The 14,713-nt window shown below is 38.1% G+C and overlaps 2 protein-coding genes across 6 annotated transcripts in view; one reads left to right on the top strand and one right to left on the bottom strand.

Annotated features, from left to right (window-relative positions):
- LOC117216850 (midasin) overlaps nucleotides 1-14,713 on the bottom strand; it is a 139,627-nt gene that overhangs the window by 34,718 nt on the left and 90,196 nt on the right. The gene's annotated exons all lie outside the window — the stretch shown is intronic.
- The window catches only part of LOC117216851, a 77,872-nt gene continuing 73,820 nt past the window's right edge, over nucleotides 10,662-14,713 (top strand). For 3 of the 5 annotated variants that reach the window (XM_033463939.1, XM_033463942.1, XM_033463943.1), the window contains exons 1-2: nucleotides 10,671-10,821; nucleotides 11,087-11,356. The gene's annotated coding sequence lies outside the window, so the exon portion shown is untranslated. Of the gene's footprint in view, nucleotides 10,861-11,086; nucleotides 11,357-14,713 lie in introns of all 5 variants that reach the window. The other 2 variants (XM_033463941.1, XM_033463940.1) reach the window with 2 other exon arrangements.

The following is a 14,713-nucleotide window of genomic DNA, read 5'->3' as shown; positions in this document are numbered from 1 at the left end:
CCGAGTAACAAGGCAAACAGAAAAACGGAAACGAACCCTCGAAAACTTCATTTCCTCCGGAATGAAAATTAATTAATATCTGGCTCTTCCGCGTAACGAGATCTCCATTATCGCCTAAATACGAGTGGCTGAGGAAACTCGATCGTCTTCACGGTTCTCGTTGATCGCTCTTTAATTATTATCAATTTGTGCGACACTTCAGTGTGTCGATTACTTTGCTACATTTTCACCATATTATTACATGTATATACGTATAATTCTACAAAATTCAAATTACCCGCCAATCGACATTTTTATTTTTGCCTTGTTTCACCGCCAGTCATTTGCTAAATAGAATATTGGGTTGGCAACTAAGTGATTGCGGATTTGGTCATCAGATGGTATTGACAAAGTCCGCAATCACTTAGTTGCCAATCCAATACAGCACGAGAGAAGAGCAGTAATTTAGGACTTGGACAATCGACCCTCGATTTCCCAGATAAAATTTGTAGTAGATTTGCTATTAACTGTTATTGTATTTACTTTCATTATTCTCAAAACAAACTCGATTTTCCAGAATCGATCGTCTGATTTACGTTATTATATATATATATATATATATATATACACAAATAAATAATCCATATTTTTCAGGCAAGATCAAGATTTATTTAAAGAGAAAGTCAAACAGACTTTTGATTCAGAATAATCACCCTTGTTTAAAAATCTCTTTAGATTTTGTGTCGATAAGTGCCAGTGCATTTGAACGCTATGAACAACTGACGGTATTTCGTATTTCATTGTTATGTTCTGAATAATTTTTATTGAATAAAAGTTGAAATATTTATAAATAGTGCGCAAAATATAATAATATTTTATAATAATAATAATAATTTTCGACCATGTTTTTTCAATGATCCCTACGACTCAAACGGTTAAGTCATCATTCAGATTGCTAATGAATTTCGCTTCGAAAGAATGCCATGATCTTTTCACTCGATAAAGTCGTCCAGCTGAGGAAGCACCGTGAAATGGATACACCGGGTGATACTGCGTAGTTTCCCATCTAAGACTCGTTATGATATCTGATTAGTATGAGAAGCAATTTCACGCCACATTTCCTCCTTTTTGCATCTTTCTCGTCTTATGCAGAGGGTTTGAAACGGTTTCTTGCGTTAGCCCGGACTGCTCCTCGAGCTGTTCTCGCGTTTGTGCCGAATTCTCGGCTGGTTCTGGGCCTCCGAGGCGTTGCTCGTCGATCAAAGCGAAGCCTTTAACACTTTGGTTGCCACGTTGGTCATTGGTGACCGCAGCGCTCCAACTTCTCACAGTTGTAAAAATTGAATGAAAATTGACAGTTAAGGCATTTTGAATATAAACGATAGATAAAAGATATTTTGAAATAAAGTGCCCCTTTGAACAATTACACACCTTAAAAAAATGTTGAAAATGACAACGTGAGTTCGTGCTCGCCAACCATGTGCAGATGCGCTAGTTACAATAAATAGTAACTAGGAGATAGTTCTAGATACAATCGATAGGTTTAAGATGTTCTTTTATTTTTATCCCTAGTCCATGTAAGAAAGTGCAATAAAGATTTTTCGACTCAGAACGGTGTGATAGATTTATCCAAAGAATAAAATAATAGCTATTGTGATCCTACCTCTAAATACAGAAACAACATCAAAAAATAATCGTAGATGATGCTTTAAAATCATATAATTGAAGTTAGAATGGAGAACATACCTTACTATTATACATAGAATGAGCAACTACTGTTTACTAATATCTTCTACACTAATATCTTTCTAATATCTTTTTCTAATATCTTTCAACAATATATCCTGCACGTTTTGTTTACGACGAAATAACGAAAGCGAATGATTTGTTGAAATAAAGGAAGTTATAATATGTCGCTATCAACTGTCACCAAGGCGCTACGGTGGTCACCCGTGACCATCAAGAAGATAAACGGTCCACTGGGGAAGTATGTTGTCTTACATCATCCATTTATTATTATTTTGCCATTATATGTTTTGAATAATAAAAATACTCCCGTGGCGCCCTCAGCGAAACATGTAATTTCGGCGTAGCAGTTAAAGTATTAACACCAACAAAGAACTACTACACCAGTCAAATTGACTAGTTTTACAAGTTCGCAACGATAACTAAAAGAATAATATACTGCATTTTATTTTGTTTTTTATGTATTCAACTGAAAATAATTTTGTATCAAGGCTACTTATACCAATACCAGTGAAAATGACTAGTACTTGTCCAAGTGTAAAAGGGTGCTGCAATCTGTTTATCGAACCCCAATTAACCAGTTTCCTCGTTTTCTACAACTTGCCACGCGTTTTTCGAACTTTTACTGCGTATCATTCAATACGACGATATCAGTTATCAGGAAAATTCCGGATCGATCGCTAAATACTAACATTAGAAACACCACACTAGTCAAAATGACTGTTTCTATAATTTTATAAACGTGCCAACCCTCGTTTAGGTAACATGGTCCCAGATGGATTAATAATACCAAAAATATACTACATAACATGGAATTGCTTCTGTAAGAAAGTAATAAGTCAATAAATATAAAAATATTCTATTATTAGGTATTTTTTAAAGACCAGTCATTTTCACTGGTTTTGGTAGAAATAGCTTCGTGTTAACTATCGGTAGTTCTAGCGTTAAACCGTTTAAAAGCGAAATGCACACACATCGTACGATAACGATATCTTCACTAAGAACACGACAAATCCACTCGCACGTTCTTTTCAGCGTTTTTTCCTCGTTGGAATTCGTAAAGAACACGGTTGAGGCGTAAGTGTTGTCCGTGATACTTATAGATGTCGCTGATGGGGTATTGCTATTTCTCTTCTAATTTAGATGCGTGGAAGAAAAATCAGACTCCGGTCGCCGGGATTTGAGAACCCGGGTCCCGAACGTTCGTAACCTAAGGCGCTAACCACTGCGCTGCCGTCGTTCGTCGCTAGTTAGTGTCGAGTGATGGTATTTGCTGTTGAGTGCCGCCACACGGTTATGCGCTTTGTTCGTTGCCATTATTGACGCTTACGAATTGATTATTTTATTGGGATTACGTTGCACTGATCTTCGCCAAACAGAATGTCATTTCTAACAGCAAAACGTGTAAACGATACATGAGCGGACGAGGGTGAGAAAATTAATTAGGTTTATTTGAATTGCTCATTTATACGTCTGATAATTATTTTAAAAGGAATATAGAAATCACAACGCATGTAACGATAAAAAGGGACACGCGATACAGTTGTCGATCACACTGAAAATAATTTACCTTCGGTCGGTTAAAAAATTCATATAATGGGCCAGATAATGGCGAAACGTGATACAATGTACAAGACACGTATAATAATAAAGCAAAGCCGAGCACGTACAGTATTTCGTATTTTTATTTCGATCTGCTGAATGAATGTACGCGGTGTACCAAAAATTATTGGCTCATTGCACGCGATGTATTCGCGTGTAAATGAACGAGATAATAAACAGCGAAGGGAAATCGTGCTCGTATATTACTCTTTTCCTTCTACGCTCTTTTCGCTTCATTCCATCTTCTTCATCCATTACAACAGCTAATTTGTATCGGTCCATTATTTTATTCCATTCACTTTGTTCACCCTGAAATTATCTCTGAAATTCCGCATTATTCTGTATCTCTATCGAAATTTACGTTTATTTTCAAATAACATTATTTATCTTATTTACGTTGAAATTACGCTGTTTATTATCGTATTTGTATCGATAAATTGAATATACAAGGCGGACGATATAAAACTGACTGATTCTAATTGTCACCAGTTAATTATATCTTTGAAACAAAACGAAACACAACGTTTTAAATACAAGTCACTAATTAATATTTGGAAATTACGTATGCAATATAACATCAGACAGATGTTCGCCTCCAGACGTTGTACAAAGTGTAGCCCTTTCAATCGCATTTTTCGCTGCGTTTCACAAGTCATGTTGGCTATTGTTTCTCCAATAGCAACTTTCTTCAACTGCTCCATAGTGTTCCCTTTACCGACATACGCTTCGCGTTTAAGGAAACCCCGTAAAAAGAAGCGCAGTTCAATCAGGCGATTGAGATGGCCAACGTCGTCATGTCGATCACCGTTATCGACGGATTGCTTTGACGTAACGTTCGACGCAATGGTTGCGTAAAAACGGAACAAAAAATAACGCAACGTAGAGTAGCGGAACTTTGAAATCAGTCAGTTACATATCGTTCACCCTGTACATTATATTCGAGCACAAACCCAAAGATAAATAAGACTGGCAGGAAGAGAAGAATGGCGAAGCAATAGAATCAGCGAAGTATCACGATATACAGGGTGGTTGGTAACTGGCGGTACAAGCGGAAAGGGGGTAATTCTACGCGAAAAAAGAAGTCGAAAATATAGAATAAAAATTAAAAAAAATTTTTTTTTTAATTTTTCCATTGAGACAACGATCTATAGTGAGATCCGTTATAACGAGATGTGATAAAGTGCGCGCGTACCGAGCGAAAATTCAAGGTCGATTTTCTCGAAAACAAAGCCTCAAACGAAAAATTTGTATTCTACATTTTCGACTTATTTTTTCGCGTAGAATCACCGCCTTTCCGCTTGTACCACCAGTTACCAACCACCCTGTATAATTGAGAATACAGTATTTATGCTTTATGCTCTACGTGTTTTATATCAAACTATGACCAAACCATGATTCTTCTTATTTGTAAGTACTGTGTTTATAAAAGCGAACTGATTTTTCCATTTTTCGTAACGATTTTGAATAAGTATTATTAGTGTGATTTTCAACAAATATTGAAATACAATTGGCATTAATTTATCCTCCCTTTATTTCATAATATGTTCCGTTTTGAATTTTGTAAATATCATTCTTACATTTCTTTTATAATCTTTTTCTCAAAATTTGCCAATTTACATTGAAGGTAAAGTACAGTTATGTTATATATTATGATATATATTATACAGGGTGGTTGGTAACTGGTGGTACAAGCGGAAAGGGGGTGATTCTACGCGAAAAAAGAAGTCGAAAATATAGAATAAACATTTTTTTTTTATTTTTCCATCGAGACAACGATCTACAATGAGATCCGTTATAACGAGACGCGATAAAGTGCGCGCGTACCGAGCGACAATTCAAAGTCGATTTTCTCGAAAACAAAGCCTCGAACGAAAAATTTGTATTCTACATTTTCGACTTATTTTTTCGCGTAGAATCACCCCCTTTCCGCTTGTACCACCAGTTACCAACCACCCTGTATAAATGAAGAAGAACTATGCCAAGTATGCGACAGGAACAAGTCAGAATCGATCGAACACATCCCGAAAGGCTGTGCAACGTATAGTGAACCGACACTAAAAATACGCCGACATAAAGACAGCAGGCAAATTATGACAGCGAACACTGAAGGCCATGTGAAACGATTGCGCTATTTCGTGAAGCCTGCGCTGACAATTAGTGCAATTTGCTTAGAACGCTGAGACTTCGTTCGGGTTTGATGTTGGTATAATAAATTTCAATAATAATTTAACTAACAATCTTACTTTTTGTAGCATCTCGTCCAGCCTTAAATTTCGTCTCTTAACCGGAAATGCTTCAGAATACTCCGAACTAGACCAAAGTTTCTAGACAACTGCACATTGCGATAAGAGTGGTATCAATATATTTTCCTATCGATTCGCCAAAAACCAAAGGTAGCCGCCAGCGTTGCGGGTTAAAAGTACGGAAGGAAGGTTCTATTGAAAATCTGCGAATCGTACGGAGCCTAAGGTTCCTGTTTCTCCACGTAAATTGTTCTTGAAATTTACAGCATTTGAATAGAAATGAGAAACAATTGGAATAATTTTTTAATGATAAATCTATCACTTGGTAGCGCGGATGGCTCGTCGACTGTCAGGCAGATTACATTGTGGAAATTGAAGAAATAAATTCTCCTCATCGTCGTTAAAATAATACAAAATATTACAATTTCCAGTAGCTAGCTACAAGTTTCAGAAGCTATCGTTTGATTTAAAAATGTTGTCATTCTGAAGCACTTCTTCATCTCTCTCTCTCTTCTCCTCTTCTTCTTCTTCTCTATCGTATCTTTGCAAATTGTTGAAGATACGATAAATGTATCGACGTTTTGATTGAATCGCACCAAGTGTCTCTCATTCTTCGTTTATGACCACAGACGATTTATATTTAACACGACGTACGTGGCAATAATTTGTTTTTGTTGCGAGAATCCATTGAATGTTAAATTTTGATTTGAAAAGTATTAATAATAATATATTAATAATATTAATAATAAAATAAATTTTATGATGATTTATTAATTAGTAAAATTTATATATCTGTATAAAATGATTTAACATTAAATATTAATAATAATTTAATAATTAGATTTAGTAAATTAATGAAAGTTAAATTTAGGAAATAATTTTAATAAAGATAAATTTAGTGCCAGCAATAGCGGTTAAACTTCATTTGTAAATTAATTTTCTTAATTGATATTTATTTATTCTATATAAATTTAATTAAATTGCAAACGTAAGAGCAGTGCCAAGTTTTGTGTTTCGACGTACGGGCAAAGCTCCATGGCGAATGACACGCACAGATACGCGAAATCTACGACTGACATTTGAAACAGATGGTCCGCGCGAAATTACCGTTTTACCATATAAATACGTGCCATAGTTCCATCGGTTTCTTTATTCGCCTAATATCTTTTGCTAATAATCTATGCACGAATTCCCAACCATTAGTATCGTTTTACTTTAGTTATTAGTATCAAGTAGGTCAACGATAAATTGTTTGAGCAAATGCTACGATATTCCCCCCGTTTTACCATTTCTTCCGTAACGCTCGCTATAAAGTCTCTTCCCTCGATTATTAGTTTACGGCTATTAGGTAAATTTTGTCCATCGAACAAATTGTTATTATTGCGCGCAGAAGGCAACAATTGTGGTGTAATTATTTTAACTACACTCTATGTATATTTAATGTAAAATTGGCAGATATCATTTACAGTGTATGGTATTAGTCGAGTTTCGCATTATTCGAGGCTTAACCTGTTATGATAGGATTTAGCACGCGGCTTATGCTTATGGCGCAGGATTATGAGAACATCAGCGCACAACCATTAAATGCGTTAATTTTCGCGCCAAAATGATTCCATCAACTAATTTAACGACTATTATATTTTACTATGATAGTTAAAAAAATGAAGTTATTCCTAGGTCGTGTGATCTTTCAGTTCTCTACAAACTTAACGAAAATCGAAAATTGTAACGTTCAATGGATACAGAAAAATATTAAACAAGTTTAACCGCGAATTATTGCAAATCTCTCGTAATTTCGTAACTAAAGTTAACGTAATGGCGAATAATTGTTACTCCAAAAGTTGCCCTAATTTTGTCATAAGCTGTATCCATAAATCGAAACTACATACACGGAAAACAAGCAGATAATATCCATGTTATCCAGGACATAGAATAGATGTTGTGACGTCGTTTCTACGCAAGTTCGCGTACAGTCAAGCAGGATACAATGTTCAGCAGAAACTGCATACTAAGGCTCTTGCTTGTATACACAGTTTCAGCTGCTGGCCTGCCTGTTCTAGATAATGTAGATACTGCGGCCAGATTCTACTATTGGTTTGCTATAACATAAACCAACGAGTAGCCTCGTATATTGCATCCAGCTAAATCGTCCTTTAACCTATTAGCTGGACCATTTCTTACTCGTAAACTACTCTTGACACGCGATTTACCATTCGAGAATTTCGAGTGTCGAACAACGTACTGTGAGCACAGTCACGATAATTGTGTTACCGTAGAATCACGAACATTCGTTTCATTATTATTAATTAATTATTATTAATTCATTATTATTAATTTATTGTTATTTCAACAGGAGATCTTTAAATATCTGGTACCATGGCGGAGGAAAGGCTTGTTAATCGTCAACACGCGGCAAACCTAACCTACCTTACGCGGTTTTGTTTTAATTTGTTCGCGAATACTCAGAATCGGTAGGATGCGCGAAATAGATATTTTCTTCCAATGTTAAACGGATATTTAAGGTGTACGAGTGAAGTGGGCCACCGGGTATATGGGAAGTGTGCAATTATATTAACTTCTTCGCGAATACTAAAAATCGGTAGGATGTGTGAAATAGCCCTCTGTTCTTTCAATTTTAAACGTATATTTAAGGTGTACGAGTGAAGTGGGCCACCGGGTATATGGGAAGTGTGCAATTATAGTAACTTGTTCGCAAATACTCGGAATCGGTAGGATGCGCGAAATAGCCCTCTGTTCTTCCAATGTTAAAAGGATATTTAAGGTGTACGAGTGAAATGAGCCACCCGGTATATAGGAGGCGTGCAATTATATTAACTTGTTCGCGAATACTCGAAATCGGTAGGATGCGCGAAATAGCCCTCTGTTCTTCCAATGTTAAAAGGATATTTAAGGTGTACGAGTGAAATGAGCCACCCGGTATATGGGAGGCGTGCAATTATATTAACTTGTTCGCGAATACTCGAAATCGGTAGGATGAGCGAAATAGCCCTCTGTTCTTCCAATGTTAAAAGGATATTTAAGGTGTACGAGTGAAGTGGGCCACCCGGTATATGGGAAGTGTGCAATTATTGTAATTTGTTCGCAAATACTCAGAATCGGTAGGATGCGCGAAATAGCCCTTTTCTTCCAATGTTAAACGTATATTTAAGGTGTACGAGTGAAGTGGGCCACCCGGTATATGGGAGGCGTGCAATTATATTAACTTCTTCGCGAATACTAAAAATCGGTAGGATGTGTGAAATAGCCCTCTGTTGTTTCAATTTTAAACGTATATTTAAGGTGTACGAGTGAAGTGGGCCACCCGGTATATGGGAAGTGTGCAATTATTGTAATTTGTTCGCAAATACTCAGAATCGGTAGGATGCGCGAAATAGCCCTTTTCTTCCAATGTTAAACGTATATTTAAGGTGTACGAGTGAAGTGGGCCACCCGGTATATAGGAAGTGTGCAATTATATTAACTTCTTCGCGAATATTCAGAATCGGTAGGATGTGTGAAATAGCCCTCTGTTCTTCCAATGTTAAACGTATATTTAAGGTGTACGAGTGAAGTGGGCCACCCGGTATATGGGAGGCGTGCAATTTTAATCAATGCACTCAAATATCCCCGAAACTAAGCGAAATCCGCTTCGTTTTTCTTCTCGCCGTGTTTTACTGTTTCAAGCGAAATCGATACCAATGTCATGTGCATTTAGTCGATGAAAGGATACCACAGACATCTCAATTTAGAAAAACATGCGAACAAAATTTTGAACATGGAACAGCTCCATAGTGTATAGATCTTTTAATTAGAAGAATTAATTAGTTGCATATAGAAAGGCCGATGTCGGTGCGTTCTTCGACTGCCGATGAAGCTAACTGTCGGCGAAACGTGAAAAATCTCTTTCTATTGGATGCGGTCTGGTAGCCTGAAAAGCCTGGTATTAGACGCAGCGTGCAGCGTCCTGAGTTGCGAAAGTTCGCTAATAATGTTAGTGGAATTACAGCGAAACAGGAGGACCGAGATCGCGACTTGGCCCGAGAACTTGATTAATTCTTCATTTTTGCTCGGTGAATCGTCGTCGTCGTGAACGTTAACCCCACAGCCTACAGTCTAATAATAAGACGTTCCAGATGCCTGTTCCGCTGAAAAATATCTCTCGTGCGCTGGTATTCTACGTGCCGTTAATTTTTCACGTCGACCGAGCCAAGACGAATATTTCGAGCCGCGAGCCCCCATTCTAATTCACTTGGTGCCGTTTCCACCTCTTTCGGGACAATCAGAGACCCGAGGAAAAAGTGTGATCCCCTCGTGTCAGCGGCGGAAGTAACGCCGCTGGCATGTGGAACCGAGCGCGATAGATCAAGTCGATCGGTCCGATAGCTTCCGCTTGGCCTTCTTCAAAATCCACGTACAGAAATTCTCCCATCCAACTGAATTATACAACGCACATGCAAATTTTCTCTGATAATTGCTCCAACACTTGCACATGTATTACCTGCAACTTTGTCTGCTCTACGCATCAAAAATTTACTCAACGCCTAAAGAAGCTACAAATCGACGTACAGAAATGTTCTTACCACATCAAACAATGTCTGTGTGTGAAGCGTTTCTGTAGAAAATTGTAGAACGTCTTATATAACGCGCGTACTACGTACGTACATAGAAATTTTCTCTGCTAACTGTTCAAATATTTCCACGAGCCACTGCAAACCAAGTCGGCGAGCAACGGCGAAAGCACGCAGCCCGAAAATCGCTCTCGCCGCTCACCTTCACCCTCGTACGTATTCACGCCGTGGTATCCTTAACAAAAGCGGATCGGCTATAACCGAAGGCGTCAGAATTTCTGGCGCAGGACGACGTCGGGTTCGAGGCCCCGAGTGCCACTCGACGAACCATCGGTATCTCTCTGCCAACCCCACTTTCCCACCCCTAAAACGCGCTCGCGAAACAACACCGAGAACACGCTCGAAATACGCGCGCGCGTCGATTCCACCGAGCGGACGCTTCCGTCGTCCCAACATCCCTCTCTCTCTCTGTCTCTCTCTCTCTCTCTCTCGGCCTGTGCACCCTCAGTATCAGGGGCTCCATCCACTCGGAACTCAGTGCTCTCTCGCACCCCGAGCCGAGAGTACCGCAGGAGGCCAGAATCGCGATCTCTCGCTCTCTCTGTATCCTCGTTCGTGTCTATTTTCTTTCTCCTTACCCTCTTACACACCCTCGCATTTACAACATACTCAGCTTCCCACACGTTCGTATCTCTCGCGTTATCGTATAATCAATTATACATGTAAATATATATATATACATATATGAGCCGTTTAGCTACGAAATCGGTTAACTCCGCGAGGAAACAAATGGAATTATATGAGATAAGCATCGTTCGCGCACCAGTGATTTGCCACTGAAATGTAAAAAGTTTGAGAAAAAGGAGTTAACCACTTTGACCTGCGGACGGCTCGTACATACATATATATATATATATATACACACACACATATGTACATGTTGTACAGATGACACACGGAGACAAAAGTTTCATTGACCAGTGAGAAACGTGGTGGCGGTGGTGAAGACCGGTAGTGGTGGCAAGAAAAGTGGCAGTGGTTGTGAAAGTGGTGGTGGTTGGTAGGGGGTGGTGATACTTGTCGTAGTAAATATGGTGAATTTTCACGGAGACACACCCCCGGAGAAGACGTGACACTAGGGGGATGAGAGGACCGGTGATCAGGCTCGCGGTTGGATTTAAGTCCCGCAGCAAGCGACTGGTTCTTAGACTGGACCGGGTGAGGATCCCTAAGAGAACGAGTTTCGCCGCTTCTTCTCTTTCCAGCAAGACGCCAGATTGCGTGGTTATCTGGGTTAATGCTTTATTAGCGTTTTTTTTCTTTTTCGTTCAGGTTGCGTAGCGCCTTGTTAATTGGGACGATCAAACGCCCATCCACCCATTTTGCAGCTGGTGCTCGCTTTTAGGCGCCGCGTGTTTCTATGGGATTCCGTGCACGCGTTCACGGTTCACTAGCGTTTTCCTGCCTTTTTACCATGATTCATAGAATATACTTGTTCAACAGCGCGGATCACTTCAGGTAGAATCGCCCTGAGACGATACATTTGACAAAAACTGAACCTTCTATGGCGAAATAGGACTCGATCTATCGCGGTTCCCAGTATTTTCGCCGAAAATCCGTACAATGTTCAAGATGGTCAACGTTATCAGTCGTTTTCGGCTGATTCGACATTCATCGCCAGTTTCTTTTGTTTACCCTTTGATTTGGGTGGCGTTTTACGCGACTCCACGCACGCGCCAACATCCAAGGGAGTTGTTGACGGTTAATTTCATTTATTCTTAATTTTGCGTATTTTGTTTGACGCTCAATTTGGATAGCTCTCGGTATTCCTGATCGTATTTCGATGATCATTGCAGGAGGACCGTTTACCATATTTTGAGAAACATAGAGTGACGGGATGATAGATGTTGGGCTATTTAAATGTACAGTATGGAATATTGAAATACGAGGATGTGGAAGTTTAACACATGTCTGTGATTTATCGTGGCTTATATCGTACATCTGCTAGAGCCACGCCACTTTCAAGGATAGTCGGTTTTATACCACTTTTACGAACAATGGTCATAAATGGTACAATTGAATTATTTTAGAAAAATGTTTCAAATGCAAATTCTTTCAATTTTACTTATATCTCTCGACAGTACGTATTTGAGTGTTTTTTCTTTTTATTTGATTCAGAGACTGTGTACATGCCTAAGGCCACAAATTACTGTTGTTTGCAAAGCTGTTCGTAATACGAGATTTTGTTTGGTCGAGAGAACGTTGAAAAATGTCGGTTCGTTAGGTGTTTCGTATTAATCGTAAATCCTTTTCTCTTCGGCTGTGAGAATTAAATTCTCGGTTGATTACAGCCTCTTAGAAACTGTAACCGGATTTTGGAAAATCAAGCTTCGCTGCTGTTTCGAACGCCGACTGCAGCAACCAACGGCGTTTCTACTTTAATAGAATTTTCTATGAAAGAATTTCCACTGAAAAGAAGGATGACAGACGATCAGCGTTTTTCACTCTGCCACGAGAAACGTAATCGAATTTTTCCCTTTTCCGTGAATATAAATCATGGTTGATTGGTGTTCCATGTTGTAAGAGATTTCTCTTTTTTCAAGTTAATTCTTTGCAATAACGTTGATCGTTATGATTTATAGAATTAGCGACTTAGTCAAAGTCATTGGTCGAGTTTTATAATTAAAAAAAAATATATTTGTTTGCAAGAACGTAAACCTTAGAAGAAAAATTTGAAAGCAATCTTCGACAATTTCACCATATGAAATATCCAAGAATTTGTAACGTTGTTACAATTGGAATTTTGTAATTTTTATAAGTAGAAAACATTGCAACGAATGTAATTACTCGTTGTTATATAATGTAATTATTAATTTCTAATTTGTCTACTTTTCCTTTTCACAGTAAGAATGATAGTTTTAGTCAGCTTTCTTGCTACCTAGCTTTCTGTATGTAAAAGTAAATTTCTCTTCTCATTCTGGTTATCCGGCTGTGATACTGTTCCTCATTTAGATAGCAGAGAAGGAAAGTCCAACGGTATATATATTTCTACGTAAAATGAAACGCTGCCTCTTTCATCTTGATCACGATTTTCTTTCTTCGACTGTCGAATGCTTGACACGGTTTTCGATATTAAACCTACTGAATATTGGAACATTCTCTCGTATCGACCATACAAAATTTCCTTAAACGATCGATCAAACATTGTTCTAACTAAAACGTGTTACGCTTCCTTCGCGAGATTAAAAGAATTTCATTTTTTCGCCTGCGAAGAACGAAGAATAGGGAACGAGATTGAATTGCCTTTGGTAAAAACTGAAAGCTCCTATTTAAGGGGCAAATACCAAGGAAAGAGTCTTAGGTTTCATAAATGGAAAAGAAGAATGGAATAAGTCGATTTACCGAGTCTTACGTCTGCAGTAAGAAAAAAGAATTTATGTATTTAGAATGAAGATAGTATACGCCATTGTTTCGAATTCCTGTGGAAGCTTTTGTTACGATAGACCATCATGGGTTGTTGACTTTGCGAAATGAATTCCCACCAAATACATATTAATCCATATTAATTAGAGATTGGAATATATCGTTATGTACATTGCAGGCAGTGGCAAACTGCGGCTCTTCTTCTTGTTAAATTAAATTTACGATCAGCCAAATATAATTAATAAAATTCTTAAAAAGGAAAACTTGATATTTCGTTTGAGGATTATTTTACATTCGTTGAAACGAACATAAATACGAACATTATCGAGGTTACTAATAGTTCGAAACGAAAGTAGAGGTTAGGGCTGACAAAGAACATAACCTATTTATTTATATTTATTTACCTATTTATTTATACATAACCTATCATCACTAATTCATTTATACTGTTCGTTGTATTAATTTGTAATCGACGTTGAAACAACTGTCTGCTTTATTTGATACTATGGAGCAAAAAAAAAAAAAAAAAAGAAAAAGTGTAAATCCGATTACGAGCCATGGAAATGGAAATGGAGGATTTGAGAAACGCCTGGATTCGCAAATGGGCCTCGTTATCCATTTTCTTATTTCCCTTTCAAAGTATTCAACGCCATACAGAGTCGGGCCAACGTTCGATTGGTTTTTGACTTGGGAAAGTGTGTCATCGCGGGTTGAAACGCAGCTTCAGACCTTTGAAACAATTTTCCAGGCCCGCCACAAATTCGATTGCAAGAGCACTCTGCGCTAATTAGGCTTCAAATCGAACTTAAGAGAGCGAGCACGCGTTTGTCATAATTAACCCTTAACTAATAATCGTGGCGGCATTAAGCCATTAGGTCGTTGCCACTCGATATCTCCGAGCTTCAGCCATTGTGTGTTGTTTCAAGGAAGCCGATGGAATTTGATGGGCCGAGCTCCATTCTTTCTAACCTATCTTCTTCTGAAACTGTTCTACGTATATTGAATAATTGAAGAATTTATTTTCAGAAATTTCATAGAATTATAGAATTACTGTAAAATTCATTCATTTGCATTGGTATACGTAGAAGAATTAATTTCTTGTTTCAAAGAAATCGATAGTATCTGTTGGACGAGGGAATTTCTTGATCGATG

Source organism: Bombus bifarius, unplaced genomic scaffold, assembly GCF_011952205.1.
Source record: "Bombus bifarius isolate JDL3187 unplaced genomic scaffold, Bbif_JDL3187 scf7180000007974, whole genome shotgun sequence".
In the NCBI taxonomy this organism is placed as follows: domain Eukaryota; kingdom Metazoa; phylum Arthropoda; class Insecta; order Hymenoptera; family Apidae; genus Bombus; species Bombus bifarius.
The sequence above is the reverse complement of the archived record's forward strand: the minus strand, read 5'-3'. Positions and strand labels throughout refer to the sequence as shown.